The sequence below is a fragment of the Oncorhynchus kisutch genome, linkage group LG13, assembly GCF_002021735.2.
Source record: "Oncorhynchus kisutch isolate 150728-3 linkage group LG13, Okis_V2, whole genome shotgun sequence".
Classification (NCBI taxonomy): domain Eukaryota; kingdom Metazoa; phylum Chordata; class Actinopteri; order Salmoniformes; family Salmonidae; genus Oncorhynchus; species Oncorhynchus kisutch.
In genome coordinates this window covers 25,580,827-25,600,964 of record NC_034186.2, presented here as the reverse complement: position 1 = coordinate 25,600,964, position 20,138 = coordinate 25,580,827, and the positions used below count along the sequence as shown (strand labels likewise).

The window sequence follows — 20,138 nt, the reverse complement described above, 5'->3', positions numbered from 1 at the left end:
GGTAAAAGGAGGAGAAGTGGGTAAAAGGAGGAGAAGTGGGTAAAAGGAGGAGAAGAGGATAAAAGGAGGAGAAGAGAATAAAAGGAGGAGAAGAGGGTAAAAGGAGGAGAATAGGGTAAAAGGAGGAGAAGAGGATAAAAGGAGGAGAATAGGGTAAAAGGAGAATAGGGTAAAAGGAGGAGAATAGGGTAAAAGGAGGAGAATAGGGTAAAAGGAGGAGAAGTGGGTAAAAGGAGGAGAAGTGGGTAAAAGGAGGAGAAGTGGGTAAAAGGAGGAGAAGAGGGTAAAAGGAGGAGAAGTGGGTAAAAGGAGGAGAAGTGGGTAAAAGGAGGAGAATAGGGTAAAAGGAGGAGAATAGGGTAAAAGGAGGAGAATAGGGTAAAAGGAGGAGAAGTGGGTAAAAGGAGGAGAAGAGGGTAAAAGGAGGAGAATAGGGTAAAAGGAGGAGAATAGGGTAAAAGGAGGAGAAGTGGGTAAAAGGAGGAGAATAGGGTAAAAGGAGGAGAATAGGGTAAAAGGAGGAGAATAGGGTAAATGGAGGAGAATAGGGTAAAAGGAGGAGAAGTGGGTAAAAGGAGGAGAAGAGGGTAAAAGGAGGAGAAGTGGGTAAAAGGAGGAGAAGAGGATAAAAGGAGGAGAATAGGGTAAAAGGAGGAGAAGAGGATAAAAGGAGGAGAATAGGGTAAAAGGAGAATAGGGTAAAAGGAGGAGAATAGGGTAAAAGGAGGAGAATAGGGTAAAGGAGGAGAAGTGGGTAAAAGGAGGAGAAGTGGGTAAAAGGAGGAGAAGTGGGTAAAAGGAGGAGAAGTGGGTAAAAGGAGGAGAAGAGGGTAAAAGGAGGAGAAGAGGGTAAAAGGAGGAGAAGTGGGTAAAAGGAGGAGAAGTGGGTAAAAGGAGGAGAATAGGGTAAAAGGAGGAGAATAGGGTAAAAGGAGGAGAATAGGGTAAAAGGAGGAGAATAGGGTAAAAGGAGGAGAAGTGGGTAAAAGGAGAAGTGGGTAAAAGGAGGAGAATAGGGTAAAAGGAGGAGAAGAGGGTAAAAGGAGGAGAAGTGGGTAAAAGGAGAAGTGGGTAAAAGGAGGAGAATAGGGTAAAAGGAGGAGAAGTGGGTAAAAGGAGGAGAATAGGGTAAAAGGAGGAGAATAGGGTAAAAGGAGGAGAAGTGGGTAAAAGGAGAAGTGGGTAAAAGGAGGAGAATAGGGTAAAAGGAGGAGAAGTGGGTAAAAGGAGGAGAATAGGGTAAAAGGAGGAGAAGTGGGTAAAAGGAGGAGAAGAGGGTAAAAGGAGGAGAAGAGGGTAAAAGGAGGAGAAGTGGGTAAAAGGAGGAGAAGAGGACAAAGGGAGAATGAGTAGCTGGTGAGGGGGTTGAGAACTCTTTGAAAATACAAATACAAAGAACATGACTAACAAAATGTTTGAAAAGCCCAGTCCCTCAGTTAATAGTCTTTTTATTGAACAGAGGAAAGGGAAATCCAAGAAGTGTGGTTCTTATTAAAGAATATCACTAGTAAAGTGCACTTTCAGTTTACAAAAAATTCATTAGAATTGCGAGTTATCTAGTGCCTGGATCTCCCTTTATCATCTACTCTTATCAAACCAAGCTATAACAGTACGTCTCCATCTCTAGGCACTACACCAGAGTCCAACCGGAGACTTGTTATAGATTGATAAGACCACATTGAGTGCATTGACAGAGCTCTTGAGAGAGATGCGTTTAGACAGGTAGCCCAATTCTGATTTTCTTTTCAATAATTGGTCTGAGCAAGAGCTGATTTGATTGGTCAAAAGACCAATTTGTGGAGAAATTATCAGAATTGGGCTGCCTGTTTAAAGTTAGTATAACGGTGTGTGCAGAACAAATATTTGAAGATTAGCACACACATATCTCTGCTCATCATAACCCATTTAAAAATCTTCAAACAGTGCTGGCTAGTGTCCTCTTCATCTACCATGGTTCTGTTAAGCCTGTAATGAACAAAACCTCAAAGTGACTGACTGATTGTGACTCATCGATTGTGTCTCATCGATTGTGTTACTATTGTGTGATTAGTTGGTTATGTGATTGACTGACTGATTGGTTTATTGTAAAGCAGCATCATATTTCTAAACAGGGTTTGTTTTTAAGTAACTACTCTCTCTTAGTGCTTTAGCTCCTAGGTTTAAAAATATATATTTCCTATATATTTTATCTGTCTTTTATGCATAATGTATATATACACTTGTATCTTAGCAGAGAAAATCTGTTACAGTTCTTTTCCAGTTTTTCAAGTCATTAGAGACTCCAGTTTGGCACATATAATCATCATTCACCGGTTATACTAACAGAAGGAGATAGGCAGTTATGCACTCTCTCACACATTACATAAAATGCTGACTCACATAATAAGGAGAGGGCACAGAAACACACACATAAGCCAAATCATCTCTATTTCACACTTAGCGAGATGCATTTGAGTCGGTATACTTCCAGTATCACAGTGAATTCGAGTGCCACAGGACAGTGAGAAGCATTGCTTCTTCATATACCTCTATATGGACCTTTGATATGGTTATAGTCTACAGTACATGGTCCTAACCGTATGGGATGGTAAACCTTAACACTAAACACAACTTGTCAGTGTCTGCCAGGCACAGCTTCTGAGTAAAGAACATTGGTTCCAAGTCAAGTACCTAACAATGGGGGGGACAACTATGCAAAATAACAAGGTGTTACAAGAACACATGTAAAGACACCAATATTTCAACATAGGAAGAAGAATGAACAGGAACGTTCTGTCATCATACCAACATTATGTTGACCGCTGCCCCATAATGCACCTAGCAAAATAGTTCTACTTCCTTTGATCATCTCACACAGATACACACTACTGACTGGGAGGAGACTAGCTGGTAGCAAAGCATACCAACATTTAATATCAACATATATATTTTCTTCAAAGGGAAGTCGGCATCTTATCAGCTCACTTGACCTCCTATTGCACCAATCTCACTGTGAGAAACACTCCTTTTCATGATACCTGACAACTGTGGATTATGTGGTTCTTTGGACAGGGTCCAGCTATCCACATACTTCAAAGTAAAGCTACTAAAGACGTTGTCAACCCCATAGAGCGCTGTATGTATGTTACCTACACCAGTGTTTCCCAACTCCGGTCCTCCAGTACCCCCAACAGTACATATTTTAATTGTTGCCCCGGACAAGCACACCTGATTCAACTTGTCAACTAATCATCAAGGCCTCAATGAGTTCAATCAGGAATATTTGTCCAGGGATACAACAAAAATGTGTACCATTGGGTGGTACTCGAGGACCGGAGTTGGGAAACACTGACCTACGAGACTCAGTGAGGGGGGAGATGTTACATACAAAACAAGACAAGATTGAGTCTGGATGGGTCAAGCCCTGAGGCACAATCTCCTCCACCTACCAGCACAGTCAACATTAAAACATTAGAAATAAATAAGAGCAATAAATAGTGTTTTACAAAACAGGGATTAGAAAGAAACCAAACTAGTCTAGAGACTAGTAGAGATGTAGTTTGTGTCAGTGAGTGACTATGTTCTAGAGTGGGGGCTGGATCACAACATGGTTATAACTTGGGAGAGGAGCATTAGGGCCTGGGCCAGTCTCTATGTTAGGGGACGGGAGCAGCAGACAGAGAGCTACATGCATCCTGGTCTTCTGTAGAACTACCATATCTCAGCATTACAATGAATAGGTTTGGATTGGTCACAACTCAAGTTGAATCTACACCAGCTCAAACAGTGAACACCAAAACATGCAGTTCAGCGACACTAGATGCATAGACCCTCTTTCAACTAGTTTATATCTCTCCCTAAAACTTCCATTCCATCCCAGCTCTAGCCATTCCCCAGGTAGAATACATCTATGGGCTGGACATTGTAAATATAAGGTCACGGGATAACCCTACTAAAAGTATTTATGAACTTATGACATTGCGTGAAAATAGACATACTATACAGATATACAAATATTACAATCTTCTTTCCCATAGCAGTCTGTACCTGTACCAGTCCAGCCAGCTCTGTATGCCAGGCAGACCCAGGAAGAGTGACCCAAGGTGGGTCTTCAGACCTCCAGACCTGGCCCCATGTGGAGACATACGGGCATCACACACCAGCCCGTTGTAGCTTCTTTATGTTTCCTGCTCCTTGTTGTTGTGACTGTTTGTTTTTGTTGTTGTTGTTCTAAAGTGCTGTCCAGATGCTGAGGGACAAAAGGCAGTTTACACAGTCTTCCCAGCATGCTGAATGCAGGGAGGGAGAGCATGGGGTTATGGGAAATGAAGTCCAGGCAGACCCAGGGAAGGCAGTGAGAGAGAGAATGGCGTTGGCACATGACTCAGAGAGGGGTCAGGGTCAGAGTTCCAATCATTCTCTCTCTCTGGCTGGGTGTTTATTCCAGTTACTCCCTGGACTGATAGAATTGGATGTATCCAGACTCTGAGTTCTTGGAGATGTCTGACGTCAACCCATAGAACTCTTCGATGGCCTGGGCATCGATTTTCTGAGTAAACCAGAGAGTGAGACAACAAATGATGAAACATTCTGTTTGAGCCATATAAACAGGTCTGATGGCCAACAAACATCAGTAATTGACAGTTAATTAACATAAACACATTTAGCATTTCCTGGCTTCCACACACAGCCTACAAGCCACTGATGCAGACCTTTAGAACATCTACATTTTAAAGTCTAATATATCCAAATCAAATCAAATTTTATTTGTCACATACACATGGTTAGCAGATGTTAATGCGAGTGTAGCGAAATGCTTGTGCTTCTAGTTCCGACAATGCAGTAATAACGAACAAGTAATCTAACTAACAATTCCAAAAAAACTACTGTCTTATACACAGTGTAAGGGGATAAGGAATATGTACATAAGGATATATGAATGAGTGATGGTACAGAGCAGCATAGGCAAGATACAGTAGATGATATCGAGTACAGTATAACATATGAGATGAGTATGTAAACAAAGTGGCATAGTTAAAGTGGCTAGTGATACATGTATTACATAAGGATGCAGTCGATGATATAGAGTACAGTATATACGTATGCATATGAGATGAATAATGTAGGGTAAGTAACATTATATAAGGTAGCATTGTTTAAAGTGGCTAGTGATATATTTACATCATTTCCCATCAATTCCCATTATTAAAGTGGCTGGAGTTGAGTCAGTGTCATTGACAGTGTGTTGGCAGCAGCCACTCAATGTTAGTGGTGGCTGTTTAACAGTCTGATGGCCTTGAGATAGAAGCTGTTTTTCAGTCTCTCGGTCCCAGCTTTGATGCACCTGTACTGACCGCGCCTTCTGGATGACAGCGGGGTGAACAGGCAGTGGCTCGGGTGGTTGATGTCCTTGATGATCTTTATGGCCTTCCTGTAGCATCGGGTGGTGTAGGTGTCCTGGAGGGCAGGTAGTTTGCCCCCGGTGATGCGTTGTGCAGACCTCACTACCCTCTGGAGAGCCTTACGGTTGAGGGCGGTGCAGTTGCCTGACACCACACTCCGAGGGCCCTCACCTCCTCCCTGTAGGCCGTCTCGTCGTTGTTGGTAATCAAGCCTACCACTGTTGTGTCGTCCGCAAACTTGATGATTGAGTTGGAGGCGTGCGTGGCCACGCAGTCGTGGGTAAACAGGGAGTACAGGAGAGGGCTCAGAACGCACCCTTGTGGGGCCCCAGTGTTGAGGATCAGAGGGGTGGAGATGTTGTTGCCTACCCTCACCACCTGGGGGCGGCCCGTCAGGAAGTCCAGTACCCAGTTGCACAGGGCGGGGTCGAGACCCAGGGTCTCGAGCTTGATGACGAGCTTGGAGGGTACTATGGTGTTGAATGCCGAGCTGTAGTCGATGAACAGCATTCTCACATAGGTATTCCTCTTGTCCAGATGGGTTAGGGCAGTGTGCAGTGTGGTTGAGATTGCATCGTCTGTGGACCTATTTGGGCGGTAAGCAAATTGGAGTGGGTCTAGGGTGTCAGGTAGGGTGGAGGTGATATGGTCCTTGACTAGTCTCTCAAAGCACTTCATGATGACGGATGTGAGTGCTACGGGGCGGTAGTCGTTTAGCTCAGTTACCTTAGCTTTCTTGGGAACAGGAACAATGGTGGCCCTCTTGAAGCATGTGGGAACAGCAGACTGGTATAGGGATTGATTGAATATGTCCGTAAACACACCGGCCAGCTGGTCTGCGCATGCTCTGAGGGCGCGGCTGGGGATGCCGTCTGGGCCTGCAGCCTTGCGAGGGTTAACACGTTTAAATGTCTTACTCACCTCGGCTGCAGTGAAGGAGAGACCGCATGTTTTCGTTGCAGGCCGTGTCAGTGGCACAGTATTGTCCTCAAAGCGGGCAAAAAAGTTATTTAGTCTGCCTGGGAGCAAGACATCCTGGTCCGTGACTGGGCTGGATTTCTTCCTGTAGTCCGTGATTGACTATAGACCCTGCCACATGCCTCTTGTGTCTGAGCCGTTGAATTGAGATTCTACTTTGTCTCTGTACTGGCGCTTAGCTTGTTTGATAGCCTTGCGGAGGGAATAGCTGCACTGTTTGTATTCGGTCAAGTTACCAGACACCTTGCCCTGATTAAAAGCAGTGGTTCGCGCTTTCAGTTTCACACGAATGCTGCAATCAATCCACGGTTTCTGGTTAGGGAATGTTTTAATCGTTGCTATGGGAACGACATCTTCAACGCACGTTCTAATGAACTCGCACACCGAATCAGCGTATTCGTCAATGTTGTTATCTGACGCAATACGAAACATCTCCCAGTCCACGTGATGGAAGCAGTCTTGGAGTGTGGAGTCAGCTTGGTCGGACCAGCGTTGGACAGACCTCAGCGTGGGAGCCTCTTGTTTTAGTTTCTGTCTGTAGGCAGGGATCAACAAAATGGAGTCGTGGTCAGTTTTCCGAAAGGGGGGCGGGGCAGGGCCTTATATGCGTCGCGGAAGTTAGAGTAACAATGATCCAAGGTCTTTCCACCCCTGGTTGTGCAATCGATATGCTGATAAAGTTTAGGGAGTCTTGTTTTCAGATTAGCCTTGTTAAAATCCCCAGCTACAATGAATGCAGCCTCCGGATAAATTGTATGTAATATAGCCAACACCTTCACAATAAATCATTGTTTATTTTAGATACAGTGCCTTGCGAAAGTATTCGGCCCCCTTGAACTTTGTGACCTTTTGCCACATTTCAGGCTTCAAACATAAAGATATAAAACTGTATTTTTTTGTGAAGAATCAACAACAAGTGGGACACAATCATGAAGTGGAACGACATTTATTGGATATTTCAAACCTTTTTAACAAATCAAAAACTGAAAAATTGGGCGTGCAAAATTATTCAGCCCCTTTACTTTCAGTGCAGCAAACACAAATATTTCCCAAGCTTTAAACATCCCAAGGAGCACTGTGCAAGCGATAATATTGAAATGGAAGGAGTATCAGACCACTGCAAATCTACCAAGACCTGGCCGTCCCTCTAAACTTTCAGCTCATACAAGGAGAAGACTGATCAGAGATGCAGCCAAGAGGCCCATGATCACTCTGGATGAACTGCAGAGATCTACAGCTGAGGTGGGAGACTCTGTCCATAGGACAACAATCAGTCGTATATTGCACAAATCTGGCCTTTATGGAAGAGTGGCAAGAAGAAAGCCATTTCTTAAAGATATCCATAAAAAGTGTCATTTAATGTTTGCCACAAGCCACCTGGGAGACACACCAAACATGTGGAAGAAGGTGCTCTGGTCAGATGAAACCAAAATTGAACTTTTTGGCAACAATGCAAAACGTTATGTTTGGCGTAAAAGCAACACAGCTCATCACCCTGAACACACCATCCCCACTGTCAAACATGGTGGTGGCAGCATCATGGTTTGGGCCTGCTTTTCTTCAGCAGGGACAGTGAAGATGGTTAAAATTGACGGGAAGATGGATGGAGCCAAATACAGGACCATTCTGGAAGAAAACCTGATGGAGTCTGCAAAAGACCTGAGACTGGGGCGGAGATTTGTCTTCCAACAAGACAATGATCCAAAACATAAAGCAAAATCTACAATGGAATGGTTCAAAAATAAACATATCCATGTGTTAGAATGGCCAAGTCAAAGTCCAGACCTGAATCCAATCGAGAATCTGTGGAAAGAACTGAACACTGCTGTTCACAAATGCTCTCCATCCAACCTCACTGAGCTCGAGCTGATTTGCAAGGAGGAATGGGAAAAAATGTCAGTCTCTCGATGTGCAAAACTGATAGAGACATACCCCAAGCGACTTACAGCTGTAATCGCAGCAAAATGTGGCGCTACAAAGTATTAACTTAAGGGGGCTGAGCCTCCCTACACTGGCTTCCTGTTAAGGCAAGGGCTGATTTCAAGGTTTTACTGCTAACCTACAAAGCATTGCATGGGCTTGCTCCTACCTATATATCTCTGATTTGGTGCTGCCGTACATACCTACACATACGCTACGGTCACAAGACGCAGGCCTCCTAATTGTCCCTAGAATTTCTAAGCAAACAGCTGGAGGCAGGGCTTTCTCCTATAGAGCTCCATTTTTATGGAATGGTCTGCCTACCCATGTGAGAGACGCAGACTCGGTCTCAACCTTTAAGTCTTTACTGAAGACCCCTCTCTTCAGTGGGTCATATGATTGAGTGTAGTCTGGCCCAGGAGTGTGAAGGTGAACGGAAAGGCTCTGGAGCAACGAACCGCCCTTGCTGTCTCTGCCTGGCCGGTTCCCCTCTTTCCACTGGGATTCTCTGCCTCAAACCCTATTACAGGGGCTGAGTCACTGGCTTACTGGTGCTCTTTCATGCCGTCCCTAGGAGGGGTGCGTCACTTGAGTGGGTTGAGTCACTGATGTGATCTTCCTGTCTGGGTTGGCGCCCCCCCTTGGGTTGTGCCGTGGCGGAGATCTTTGTGGGCTATACTCGGCCTGGTCTCAGGATGGTAAGTTTGTGGTTGAAGAAATCCCTCTAGTGGTATGGGGGCTGTGCTTTGGCAAAGTGGGTGCGGTTATATCCTTCCTGTTTGGCCCTGTCTGGGGGTATCATCGGATGGGGCCACAGTGTCTCCTGACCCCTCCTGTCTCAGCCTCCAGTATTTATGCTGCAGTAGTTTATGTGTCAGGGGGGCTAGGGTCAGTTTGTTATATCTGGAGTACTTCTCCTGTCTTATCCGGTGTCCTGGGTGAACTTAAGTATGCTCTCTCTAATTCTCTCTTTCTCTCTCGGAAGACCTAAGCCCTAGGACCATGCCTCAGGACTACCTGGCATGATGACTTTATGAACATTTGAACATCTTGGCCATGTTCTGTTATAATCTCCACCCGGCACAGCCAGAAGAGGACTATCCACCTATATTCCTCTCTAGTTTTCTTCCTAGGTTTTGGCCTTTCTAGGGAGTTTTTCCTGGCCACCGTGCTTCTACACCTGCATTGCTTGCTGTTTGGGGTTTTAGGCTGGGTTTCTGTACATCACTTTGAGATATCAGCTGATGTACGAAGGGCTATATAAATACATTTGATTTGATTGTAGTTACTCCATAATACTAACCTAAATGACAGAGTGAAAAGAAGGAAGCCTGTACAGAATACAAATACTCCAAAGCATGCATCCTGTTTGCAACACGGCACTAAAGTAATACTGCTAAAAATGTGGCAAAGCAATTCAGTTTTTTTCCTGAATACAAAGTGTTATGTTTGGCAAATCAAATACAACACAATACTGAGGACCACTCTCCATATTTTCAAGCAAAGTGTTGGCTGCATCATGTTATGGATATGCTTGTAATCGTTACAGACAGGCGAGTTTTTCAGGATAAAAATAAACTGAAATAGCTAAGCACAGGCAAAATCCTTGAGGAAAACCTGGTTCAATCTGCTCACTGGGAGATTAATTCACCTTTCAGCAGAACAATAACCTAAAACACAAATCTAGACTGCACTTGCTTACCAAGAAGCCAGTGAATGTTCCTGAGTGGCCGAGTTACAGTTTTGACTTAGATTTGCTTGAAAATCTATGGCAAGACATGAAAAATTATTGTATAGCAATGATCAACACAACCAATTTCACAGAGCTTGAAGAATTTTGAAAATAATAATGGGCAAATATTGTACAATCCAGGTGTGCAAAGCTCTTAGAGACTTACCCAGAAAGACTCACAGCTGTAATCACAGCCAACCGTTGATTCTAACATGTATTGACACACACAGGGGGTTGAATACTTATGTAATCAAGATACACGGAGTGGACAAAACATTAGGAACACCTTCCTAATATTGAGTTGCACCCCCTTTTGTCCTCAAAACAGCCTCAATTCGTCGGGGCATGGACTACCAGGTGTTGAAAGCGTTCCACAGGGATGCTGGCCCATGTCGACTCCAACGCTTCTCACAGTTGTGTCAAGTTGGCTGGATGTCCCTTGGGTGGACCATTCTTGGACCAAACTGTTGAGCGTAAAATACTAAGCAGCAATGCCGTTCTTGACACACTCAAACCGGTGCGCCTGGGACCTACTACCATACCCCGTTCAAAGGCACTCAAATATTTTGCCATTCACCCTCTGACAGATACACAATCCATGTCTTCTTCTTCTTATTATTATTATTCTGTGGATTTTTATGGCAGTTGGCAACCAACTTTAAGATGCATTACTGCCAACAACTGAACTGGAGTGTGGACCAGAGACAGTGAAGGTCTAAATCCTACCCAATATTCTTGTGTCCCTAAGGAAACTAAATAGAAAATTAAATACTACATCCCCTGAAGATTTCCCCAGCAGTTCACTTAATCTTGGTTCTTCAACCCCATTACTCCTCAAATCTAATAACAATCGCTTCTTTTACCTCCCATATTTCTGCCGCTGAAATAGAACGTGTTCCACTGTCTCCATTTCCTCCTGACAATGATCACACCTCCCAGTCGATGTTTCCCCACCACTTTCAATGTACTATTGAGCCTTGTGTGTCCCAGTCTCAGCCTTGTGATTACACTTTTCTCCCTTCTCTCTCAGCCTGATGACCTCCCTGCCCCCACCTTTTCCTGAATCTTATACAGGTGTCTTCCTTTTGCCAGCAGCATACCACCCTGCATCCCACTGCTGGCTTGCTTCTGAAGCTAAGCAGGGTTAGTCCTGGATGGGAGATCAACTGCTGCTGGAAGTGGTGTTAGGGGGCCAGTAGGAGGCACCCTTTCCTCTGGTCTAAAAAATAAATATCCCAATGCCCCAGGGCAGTGATTGGGGACATTGCCCTGTTTAGGGTGCCATCTTTCGGATGGGATGTTAAACGGGTGTCCTGACTTTATGTGGTCACTAAAGATCCCATGGCACTGGCTGATAACCCTGGTGTCCTGGCTAAATTCCCAATCTGGCCCTCATACGGTCACCTAACCATACCCAGCTTACAATTGGCTTATTCACCCCCCCCCTCCTCTTCCCTGTAACTATTACCCAGGTCGTTGCTGTAAATGAGAATGTGTTCTCAGCTAAATTACCTGGTAAAATAAGGTTTACACAAAAAAAATCCCTTCCTTTTTCACAACTCTTGCCATTTGTTTTTAACCACTATTTTCATCAACCCCTTGGCTTCTGCTTTACTGATTGACATGTCCAACATTAGGGTGTTCAAGAGCCTGCTTGGCAATAACATCCACCTCCTCATTCCCCTCTACTCCCACATGAGCTGATACCCAGAAGAACACCACAAATACACCCCATCTGTCTCACCCTATACAAGCACAACAAAACCTCATACAATACATCCTGTCTACCATGATATACAAAATAATTTGAGCTCATCAGTGCTGCACAGGAGTCAAGAGCAGATGACTACCCTGTCTGGTCTCACCTCCTCCACCCACTCTGCAGCCAGGAGTATGGCCATCAACTCCATTGTGTAAACAGATAAATGATCTGTTGCTCTTTTTGTCACAGCCACCTTAAAGTCTGCACCTGCACCTGTCCTCCCTGCACCTGTCCTCCCTGTTTAATGTCCCTTAGACACATCTGTGAATATATTCAAGAAAGCATAGTACAGTGTTCCTAAAATGTTCACTTACAACTGAATCTACTCCTTCCTCAACATCTTTTACCCTCTCAAGCAACCCTAGATCTATCACTGGCTGAGGGAGACACCAAGGTGGGATAGTAGGAAGAACCACAGAGGGGCTAAACTCCCTCCCAAACAACCCCATCTCTATCGCCATGCCATTGCCGATCCACCCAAAACTTGTATTCAGATTTAGTTCATGTTCCCAGCACTCTAGGAGTACCTTTTTAGTAGGATGTGTAACCATGTGTCCTTTTAGATTTACCCAATATGTCATGGTCAGCTGAAGTCGCATCTCTCCCAACTCTACGTGCATTCCTGCCACCCGGGAGGCTGTGAGTGCCCACAACATATTCTTAGGACTTGGGACTGGACAATCCACGTCTCAATTGTCTCAAGGCTTAAAAATTATTCTTTAACCCGTCTCCTCCCCTTCATCTACACTGATTGCAGTGGATTTAACAGGTGACATTAATAAGAGATCATTGCTTTAACCTGGTCATTCTGTCATGGACAAATCAGGTGTTCCTAATATTTTGTATACTCCCAGTGTGTATTAGTGTTTAATTTTTTATATATATTTTTACAAATGTTTGAATTTTTCTTCCAGACATTTCAGTATTTTGTGAGATCGTTTACAAAAAATCTATTTTAAATCAATTTTAATCTCACCTTGTAACACAACAAACGGGGTGTGAATACTTTCCTAAAGCACTGTAAATATTACCTGAGACAGTGTGTTATTGATGTATTCTGCTCTACGTCCACAGAAAGATCCAGAAAGTTCTCATCTTTGCTGCTGACCTGCCACATACACAGAGACAGGGAGAGACAGACAGAGAGATGAGATGAATTGATGCTGCCCTGCTCCGATGCCAGCTCACACGCTGGTACACGAGATGAGAGAGCAGGTCTCTTTGATGTGTTGTGATAGGGTTGTAAGGATGTATCAGTGAGAAGCTGAGTGCCTGTAGCGTGATGAAGACGACTGTTAGGGGCCAATCTCTGCCTTCCTCCCTCCTGTCTTTTGCTCTGAGAGTGGCATAATGGGAGCCCGGTGGCACAGCGTGGAGGATCTATGTCAGAGCTCAGCTCACAATCTCCTCATCTCCTCCTTCATTACAGACAGAGCTAATCCCTCTGTGGGACGCAGGGAGTAAGGACAGAGACAACACTCACAGGGACTCACAGGAACAGATGGATTGGTAGGGTACTGACAAAGCATTACCAACACTGCTGAGGAAGGGTCTTGGGGGTTGAGTAAAAAAGCAAGACACACATTTTTGTGGACAGTAAGGAAAATGAATCAATAAAATATTCTTACATAAGTGTTTATGTCTCACATGACTTGGTGGAATTAGGACCATTATCAGAGAACATAAAACCCACTACCACAGAAACAACGGCCCTGATGGACTCACCGTCTCACAGTTGAGGCAGCGCGTCTCATTGGTCAACGTGCCCTGGAAGATGTCATGCACCCAGGTGGGCTCCATGGTCTTGTTCTCGGTCTCCGTGGTGATGGCCGTTCCGTTGTTCTTGAGGCGTCTGTTCTGCTTCTCCTGCTTCTTCTCCTCCAGCAGGATGTCTGCCACCGTGTTCAGCTACTTCTCCTCCAGCAGGATGTCTGGCACCATGTTCAGCTTCTTCTCCTCCAGCAGGATGTCTGGCACCGTGTTCAGCTTCTTCTCCTCCAGCAGGATGTCTGCCACCGTGTTCAGCTTCTTCTCCTCCAGCAGGATGTCTGCCACCGTGTTCAGCTTCTTCTCCTCCAGCAGGATGTCTGCCACCGTGTTCAGCTTCTTCTCCTCCAGCAGGATGTCTGCCACCGTGTTCAGCTTCTTCTCCTCCAGCAGGATGTCTGCCACCGTGTTCAGCTTCTTCTCCTCCAGCAGGATGTCTGCCACCGTGTTCAGCTTCTTCTCCTCCAGCAGGATGTCTGCCACCGTGTTCAGCTTCTTCTCCTCCAGCAGGATGTCTGCCACTGTGTTCAGCAGGTAGTTGAGGAACTCATGGGCGTCCTGCTGCATGTAGTTATCAAACAGGTCTGTAGGGGGAGACACAGAACAGGGGCTGTTAGGGCAACACTTGGAGGGTCTGTGTGAAGAGGTGGTCAGTCAGTCAACAGTCGTGTTCAAGGTGAATCAGGGCACATTGATGCACATGGACACACATAAATCAGATACGTGTGTGAAAAGTGAAAGTGGAGAGAGAGAATGTGAAAGAGAGAAGGCAGCTGACCAGTCCCTAGTTCACACAGAGATGTTCATTGTTCATTCATAGAGAGTGCTTCCTGGAGTCAGACTACTGAGAACAATCTGCCTCTATTCCAGTTCCATGCTCTGAATGACCTTACCGCCACCACAACATGCACCTGCCCTTCACCCGACAGTGACAACCACCTGACAAAAACACTTCTACTGCCCCTCTAGCCCTTCCCTACCCTCAGCTCAAAACATGCCTATCTGAGCTGAAAACTTGATTCAAAGCAACTGGTCTCAGCAGTCTTGACTTACTACCAACACCAATCATATGGCAGGTTTAAGCTATATAACATGTTAGCTATGATGGTATACCACCATAGTCCCCTCTCCCAGTCAGTCCAGGGCAGACAGTGATTGTATTTAGGTTTGGTGTAGTCTGTCTCACCATTCTCCTTGCGCAGGTGTGAGATGAACTTCTTGGGCGGGATGACTCCCACCTTTTTCTTCTGGGTGGCAATGCTGTGGAAGAGGTCTGCCAGACACGTGAGCAGACCATTCATTGTCTTCTTCTGCTGGGCCTTGTAGGTCAGCACGTTCTCCCGGAAGGGCGGCAGAAGTACAGGGCCTGAAGCACCGAGTTACAGTAACAAGTGTTCCCAAACTGAGGGTCCACCCAGAAAGAAAGAGGGGTGAGATTCTTATGAGTGTGTGTGTTTGAGGAACGGTAAACTTAAGATTGTAAACATGGAGGAAAGATGCAAGCAGCATGACAGTAACCTCCAACAATGACTGTGTATACACAAGGAGAGATGCTTTGTGTTCTTATTAGGGATGCAAAATTCCAGGAACTTTCAACAAATTCCATGGTTTTCCAGAAATCCTAGTTTGAGGATTCCGGATTTCCTGCTTATTCCCTTCCGATTCCAGGAATCCTCCAACCGGGATTTTCAGGAAAAACAGGGAAGTAAGAATCTCACCCCTCTTTCTTATTGAAAGTTCCAGGAATTTTGCAAACCTAGTTCTTAGACCTAAAAGTGATATAAGAGCCAGATAGATTAATGAATATAAAGCAGCCACACTCTGCTTTGAGTATCAACAATCTCCATCTGAAGGGTTGGCAAACAAACTAGTTGGTAACAGAAGCTACTCAAAGATTTTTTTGTTTTACTAACTGAAATAAAATAGCAGTGATACAGACAAAACAACCTGCTTCTAACACAAAGCGTCAACACCAATCACCTGTCCAATGGGAAACATAACTCAGTAGTGACCTAGTGGACAGCATGTTCTAAAAAGGACGCCAGTGTACAGTGGGGCAAAAAAGTATTTAGTCAGCCACCAATTGTGCAAGTTCTCCCACTTAAAAAGATGAGAGGCCTGTAATTTTCATCATAGGTACACTTCAACTATGACAGACAAAATGAGAAGGAAAAAAAATCCAGAAAAACACATTGTAGGATTTTTTATGAATTTATTTGCAAATTATGGTGGAAAATAAGTATTTGGTCAAAAACAAAAGTTTATCTCAATACTTTGTTATATACCCTTTGTTGGCAATGACAGAGGTCAAACGTTTTCTGTAGGTCTTCACAAGGTTTTCACACACTGTTGCTGGTATTTTGTTTTGGGGCTGTTGCTGGGCAACACAGACTTTCAACTCCCTCCAAAGACTTTCTATGGGGTTGAGATCTGGAGACTGGCTAGGCCACTCCAGGACCATGAAATGCTTCTTACGAAGCCACTCCTTCGTTGCCCGGGTGGTGTGTTTGGGATCATTGTCATGCTGAAGGACCCAGCCACGTTTCATCTTCAATGCCCTTGCTGATGGAAGGAGGTTTTCACTCAAAATCTCACGATACATGGCCCCATTCATTCTTTCCTTTACACTGATCAGTCGTCCTGGTCCTGTGTTACTGATGGTAGGCTTTGTTACTTTGGTCCCAGCTCTCTGCAGGTCATTCACTAGGTCCCCTGGTGTGGTTCTGGGATTTTTGCTCACCGTTCTTGTGATCATTTTGACCCCACGGGGTGAGATCTTGCGTGGAGCCCCAGATCGAGGGAGATTATCAGTGGTCTTGTATGTCTTCCATTTCCTAATAATTGCTCCCACAGTTGATTTCTTCAAACCAAGCTGCTTACCTATTGCAGATTCAGTGTTCCCAGCCTGGTGCAGGTCTACAATTTTGTTTCTGGTGTCCTTTGACAGCTCTTTGGTCTTGGCCATAGTAGAGTTTGGAGTGTGACTGTTTGAGGTTGTGGACAGGTGTCTTTTATACTGATAACAAGTTCAAACAGGTGCCTTTAATATAGGTAACGAGTGGAGGACAGAGGAGCCTCTTAAAGAAGAAGTTACAGGTCTGTGAGAGCCAGAAATCTTGCTTGTTTGTAGGTGACCAAATACTTATTTTCCACCATAATTTGCAAATAAATTCATTAAAAATCCTACAATGTGATTTTCAGGATTTTTTTTCTCATTTTGTCTGTCATAGTTGAAGTGTACCTATGATGAAAATGAAATGCGTCTCTCATCTTTTTAAGTGGGAGAACATGCACAATTGGTGGCTGACTAAATACTTTTTTGCCCCACTGTATATAATGATCATCCAGAAGGTGACCAAGTGAATTACACTTACGTTGACCAATCCAAAGTAGTGTTCGTTGATTGGGAACTGCTCCGGACCAATGGCTTTCTCTAGAGCAGAGGCATTGATGCCCTAAGGGAGACCAGAGAGAGAACACAAGCTCTAATGCGCACTGTCAAACATCCTTATTATGCATGAAATAGACTCCACATCATCATCTGGAGTGTCCCACTCACACGTGTCTGTTCTATCTCCTGGAAGTCATCTTGGCAACTATATAGCAGGGAACTGACAAACCAAAACCTCTTTATAGAGAGGTCACATGCTGCACATGTCTATGTTTCACATAATAGCCTAACCTTTGCTTCAGATAAATGCCTAGATTATTTCTGACATTGACTGGCAGTCGACTTCATAAAGCTCGCAATTTCCCATCACAAACGCAAACCTATTCATACTACTGGAAGTCAGGAATCCTTTGGTTTCATCGTCTGAGAAACTCAGTACCAACCTCTTAACTTGGGGGGGGGGGGGGTAAGTAGACCTATTACAATGTAAAGATTCAAGAGCATTTAACATTCTCAGAGTGGAGAGACAGGCCACTTATCTCCTGACAGAGCCCATTGACTAACCAGAACTCAGAGAGGTTCCAGATGAAGCTGTGGCTTTGTTGAGAGACTTCTGCTAAAGTTGCTTTAGTCTTTAAATCACAGTCATTCTCTCCCAGTCAAAGCAGAACAGAATACTTTGCTTTGTTGTCTCTGATATTAATTTTGACTGAGTTCTGAAGCTTCACTTTCTCATACACGTCCGCGCGCGCACACACACACACACACACACACACAGCTGAGCATGTGCTCATATCCCCAAAGATACATTAAGTGTTTTATCAAACTAGACAACATACACTTGCTTGTCTCATCTAAATAATACTGTTCAACCAAAGCATACAAACATTAGTACAAAGGAGAAAAACAACAAAGACCAGATGATAACAATATTAGGTCCCTTCATCACTAATCAAATGCTCTGTATCACAATAACACTCCTGACCTTTAAAACTTGACACTTTCCTCAAGTTTTTAATCTTTATCAACTGCCAGATTCAATAAACACATTCCATTTTGTGGTGGTGATGTTAGTAAAAAAAGTTAACACTTTACATTATTGTCCTTATTAATGCAGTGTAACAACTAGGAGTATTATAATTACTTGTTACATTGTACTTAGGCCTAATTACACAGTTATAAGGGCACACGAATGTATAGTGTGATATAGGGACCTTCTAGATCACGTGTCAAACTCATTCCAGGGAGGGCAGATTGTCTGGGGGTTTTGCTCCACCCTTGTACTTGATTGACGATTCATTCAAGATAGAGCTACATTTCCGAAATGTTGGACCCTTCCGCACCATTTGCATCCCCGTCAAGCAAGGACCGGTGGATTGATTGCTACAGCCGATCAGCTCGAGCCCCAAGGAGCAATTCGACCATGACCCTCTCTCATCGTCATTACACAAGGTTCCCAACAGTGACTGCAGCAGGCAATATAGCGCTTTGGCTCCTTACCATATGACAAATGGAGGCGATATTTCTGACAGTCATTTAGTTTACAGGTTCCCCCTCACTGCCATATTTATAAAATAAAAATGTTTCAATGCAGGACGATACTGAGAAAAGATTAAGTTAATTTGCAGCCGCAGCTAGAGGCCAGACTTCAACCCCACTCCCCGGGCGTAAAAAACAGGCAATGAATGTCTGGACTAGAGACCAATCAGCACGAAATAAAAAACAAAGCAACATTTAACGCTGTTTTCACTTCATTATCGCAGACTACTATCGTATAATTGATCTAAAATAACAGATGAGTGAGTAGTAAACACACGAAGTTGCGTCAGGTTGATTACAACGGATTACAAACACTGGGCTATAATATGAACGATTACAACAAGCAGCTACGTAACGCAATGTACTACCGCATTGCAGGCGATTGGAGCCCTCTGCTGTTTGATTGGCATAACAGACAGACTAATCGGATTGGGTTTTGCATGAAGCAATGGATTTTGGTAGTTGTAGTGGACAGTTAGCACTAGTGGACAGTCGAGAACTAGTGCTAACTAGCACTGCTTCATCATTTACTTGCACCAAATATTCACGTCACATTTTACACCAACGTTTGGACGGACATATGTTGAAACTTAAGTCTGATGTTGCTCGTTATACTGGTTTGAAGCTTAGTTTACATACATATTTGCCATACATTTTGCATGTGTCTTTGAGAAACTATAGGAGACCCATCATTTTCCAGCAGTGTTGCCATGTTTGCGGTTTTCTGACACATTGTGCCACTTTGAATACCCGTAGCGGGTATTTGGGCTATTTCTAAGTTGCACCGCAGCCGCCATGGCGTTTCTCTTAAAAAATACACATTTAACTGTGACGTGGTGCTTACTATGAGGCAGGCTGTTGGAGACTCCTATGGTGGGTACACCTACAGCTCATTCCTTGGCAGTAGTACTGCATATTACTGACCTCATCCCAGAGTCTCTCAGAGGGTTCACAGTCAGCCCACTAACACCCTTTCAGATCACAGCAAAATCACAGTCTACCTGAACAGAGCAATACTCAATCATGAGACAACAAAGCCCAAGGAACTGTACAATATTAAGAAATGCTATAGATGGAAGGAAAGTAGTGTAAAAACCTACCCCCCCCCCCAAAAAATAGGTAACAGCAAATTCAATCCCTTTTACACAGCTTCCTGGACAAAACATTTCACTGTAATAGTGAAGGTGTAAACTTAGCAGTAGAAACCCTAAACAGTATATTTGACCTTTCAGCTTCCCTATCAAATCTAAACATTTCAAGCAGACAGCCTAAGAAAATGAACAACAATGACAAATGGTTTGATGAAGAATGCAAAAACCTAAGAAAGAAATTGAGAAACCTATCCAAACAAAAACATAGAGACCCAGAAAACCTGAGTCTACACCTTCACTTATGGTGAATTACTAAAACAATACAGAAATACACTACGTAAAAAGAAGGGACAGCACGTCAGAAATCAGCTCGATGTAATTGAAGAATACATACAGTGGCTTGTGAAAGTATTCACCCCCCTTGTCATTTTTCCTATTTAGTTGCCTTACAACCTGGCATTAAAATATATTCTTTTTGGGGGGGGTTGTAGTAATCATTTGATTTACACAACATGCCTACCACTTTGAAGATGCAATTTTTTATTTATTGTGAAACAAACGAGAAATAAGACAAAAA

At 44.0% G+C, this 20,138-nt stretch overlaps 1 pseudogene; it reads right to left on the bottom strand.

The window, feature by feature from the left end:
- Positions 1-1,431: 1,431 nt before the first annotated feature.
- LOC109902715 (ubiquitin carboxyl-terminal hydrolase 46-like) lies at positions 1,432-18,812 on the bottom strand (annotated as a pseudogene).
- Between the last annotated feature and the right edge of the window lie 1,326 nt (positions 18,813-20,138).